This window comes from Camelus dromedarius, chromosome 3 (assembly GCF_036321535.1).
Source record: "Camelus dromedarius isolate mCamDro1 chromosome 3, mCamDro1.pat, whole genome shotgun sequence".
Classification (NCBI taxonomy): domain Eukaryota; kingdom Metazoa; phylum Chordata; class Mammalia; order Artiodactyla; family Camelidae; genus Camelus; species Camelus dromedarius.
The window spans coordinates 68,661,302-68,664,906 of NC_087438.1; the positions used below are offsets into that span (position 1 = coordinate 68,661,302).

The 3,605-nt window shown below is 42.9% G+C and overlaps 1 non-coding gene across 1 annotated transcript; it reads right to left on the minus strand.

The window, feature by feature from the left end:
- Positions 1–2,099: 2,099 nt before the first annotated feature.
- LOC116152418 (U6 spliceosomal RNA) lies at positions 2,100–2,205 on the minus strand. The gene has a single exon (XR_004136049.1). It is a non-coding gene; the product is annotated as a U6 spliceosomal RNA (small nuclear RNA).
- Positions 2,206–3,605: the final 1,400 nt, after the last annotated feature.

Here is a 3,605-nt window from a genome sequence, read left to right on the forward strand (position 1 = left end):
CTTATCCTGCAAATTCTAGCATACTCAGGGGTCCAAAAATCCAATATCTGCTCTGCAGTTAAGCAAACTGTATTCTCTTTGGCTCCTAACTTTCTGCATTTTAATCCAGAAAGTGGCACACATTCAGAAACTAGTGTGAACATGAGGCTCACCTCAAGCATTTCCCCTCCCTTAGGGAATCACATATGTGTTAGTTTATTTCCTCTGAGAAACAGAAGCCAAGACAAGATAAGAGATACAAAAGATGTATCGGAGGAAGGGACTATGAGGAATACCAGGAGACAGCCAGAGGAGGCAGGGAAATCCATCAGACTGTTAGGCAAGTCTTACCCCTGTGAACAAAGAGGGAAGGAAGGAGGGCTGCGTGGAAAACAAATGCCAGCCTTTAGTACACTTCTGTGAGTTTCAGTCAAACATATGGAGAATCCTCAAGACAAAGTTGCCCACTGGAAGGCACTGGATTTTCTGCCACAATCATTCATTAGCTGGGAGCAGCCTATAGAAAGTGGGGTCCTGGCAGGAATGTAGCAGTGAAGTCAGAGTGTATCAGTTATGCTTTCTGCAGCAAGGTATGTGAGGGGGACATTTTCATGGCCACTTACCTCTACCCATCCAACCTACCCACCCTGCCCTAGATCTACTTCTCCACACGTGTTCAACAAGCAGTTCTTCTCTGATTCTCATGGGCTTCTCTTTCTGAGGGGAACCTTGGAAGACGGCGGTTAGTTGAACAAATATAGCCCATCACTGCTGTTGGTCACAGGGCCATATCCTGTACTCACTGTCTCCTTCCTCAGCAGTCACCTTTGAAAGTCTTGGTGGCTTATTCGGTGGTTTGACCCAAACCTCCATTCATGAGGGTTCCAAGCCCTTGGTGATCACAGTCTTCGTAGAGCAGGGTTGCTGCAAGTGTCTCTTCACAATTACAATACAAGAAACGAGCAACAGAAGTGTCCAAGTGGGTCACATGAATTTCACATTTACTCCTCTCTGACACCAATAGGTATGTCATCACACCTGCAAAGGTGTTACTAGGTGATTTTTGCAGATCACCACTGGTGAAATTGTTAGGAGCTGGGCCACACCTTGCACCAATGTCCCACCTTCCGTTCAGGATTGCATTTTCTTTACCTGCTGGGTAGTGAGTGAGCCAGTGCCAGTTCCAAATCTTGGCTTCTCGTGTGTTTTTGTAGACTTTTTGCATTGTTTCTATTTGCATTGTTTTACATTGTCTGAAAGGTAACTTCCTGAGAGGTAGCTCCCATGGCAGGTTCTTGCTACTCATCATAGCAGTTGTACCCACTTTGCTTCTGATGGTTAGATGCTGCCTTGGACCTCTGTATTACCAAGCTCGCAAAAATCCTTCTTACCTTCAGAGAACACAGCTCTTTAACAGCATTTATTGCCATGAGCCCTACAAAGAGAGGACAGCTGCCCTTGAGCTTCTCAAGGATGATGGTGTTTCTCTCACCAGTGTATTACTATTTTTTTTAATTGAAGTATAGTTGACTTGCAATGTTGTGTCTATTTCTAGGGTACAGCATAATATTTCAGTCATACGTATACATGTATATATTCGTTTTCATATTTTTTAAATTTTAGCTTCCTATAAGATGTTGAATGAAGTTCCCTGTGATGTACAGTAGAAACTTGTTATTTATTTGTTTTATGTATAGTAGTTAGTATCTGCACATCTTGAACTCACTGAGGTGGATTCCAGGCTCTCCCTCAGAACATGGTTAAGTGGTAAGTTTTCCCGCCTTACATAATATATCCAGTAGCTTGGCCACTTTTGTGAATTTTTAAATTCCTTTTTTTCCCATGTCTGCCATGGCAGTTTTTAGCTTTTCTATTATACTTATTATAGGCTATCACTTTCTCCAAGCTTCCAAGAACCATCTTAGTACATTAGCTCTATTTTTTTAGGTCCTTTATCATAGGATAGATCTCCCCTTATCAATAAACTAAGGAATACTTATCCAATCTCATGTTCTACTTTTTATTACACTTTATTTTTAATTAAAAAATTTTCATTGAAGTATAAGTGATTTATAGTGTGTTAAGTTCTGGTGTACAGCACAGTGATTCAGTTTACATATAAAAATGTGGAACACTTTGTGAATTTGTGTGTCATCCTTGTGCAGGGCCATGCTGATCTTCTCTGTATTGTTCCAACTTTAACACATGTGCTGCCGAAATGGGCACACTTGTTTTGATACAGGACCCTCAGGATGCAGTCTCAATAAAATTCTCCCAACTCCTTGCAGTGTATATTGATTCGGTCCTGCAGAACCCACTAGAAGTTTACTGGGAGGTGCCCTCAAGTGTCTTTGAGGATACAGTTCCCTATCTTCCTTAGCCTACTCAGCACTTCCCCGGCTTGGAAACTAAAAGGGAGTTACAGCCAGGTGCTGAGGGGCGTTCATGATTCCCTGTGAGGCAGTGATTCCTGAATGATTTTCAAGCAATGGAGGCATGCTAGCCCTTACAAGGAAGAAGCAGGCCTCTTCTTCAAGCCCAAAGGTTTCAAGGGATAAAGAGCTAATATAATGAGTCCATCAACCCAAATGTTCCTGGCTCAAGCCTCAGGATCTCACTTTTCCCGACCAGGGATCACTCCCTGGCACAGTCTTTGTTGGAAATTCAACCTTCTCTGAAAAGCTCTCTGCTATTATTATAATTAATTCCTGGGCTGAATTCTCAGTGTTTTTCCTGTCTCCAGCTGCAGGAGATAAGAGTCTCTTTATATGCTGCCAGGGAGGCCCTCTGAATTTTACACTTCACCTTCAACTGGTGATTAATCACCCACAGCCTTATACTGGTCTTCTCTGGTGCGTCAAAGCCATTCAGTAGGAGACCCCTGATGCGATTTCCTTCTAAATATTACTTCCTTCAGCCACTGAAAAACCTGAGATACTGCACCTGTGAGTTTATCAAACCCATTCATCACAGGTGAGAGTTTTAATAAACTAACTGCTATAATTGTAGGGCTGCACCTACCACCAGTGATGGTGTTCTCCTTGCCAGCTTGCTGGCAGGGCATCCAGCTTCAATATCCATAGTAAGAACGATTTACTTACTTAGACCACTGCTGACACTAATTGTCTTAAGTTAGGATCTCTGGAAAAGAGACTCTGAGCTGGAGATTTGCAGGTGGAAAGTTTTGGGCAGTGCTCTCAACACCAGCATTTGTAGGAGGAAAAGCACTAGCCTTGGACAAAGAGAGAAGCTGAACTTCAATGCAGTTGCAAAGGATGAGCTCATATAGTTTCACGGGAGGCACTGGAGTTGGGATGGCTCTTCAGAGTGACTTTGCCTTGAGACCACTACGGTATGAGACCTGACCTGAGTAGAGATGCTCTCTTGAGAGAAAGGAAATTTCTAGAGAGGGATTCAGCTGTTGGCCTTCCCAGAAGGTGAGGAATGAGTGACCCCGTCCTGTAGGGGGTGTCTGGGGGCATGTCCTATTACCCATTACAGAAAGTGACTGATAATGACGCTGTACTGGTTGGTCACTCCTTGATTTTGCATTCATTAAGAAATTTATCATCTTTGTTCCTTCCTGTTTTTACTATAATTCCTGGAGTTTTAAGTAAGCTGATTCA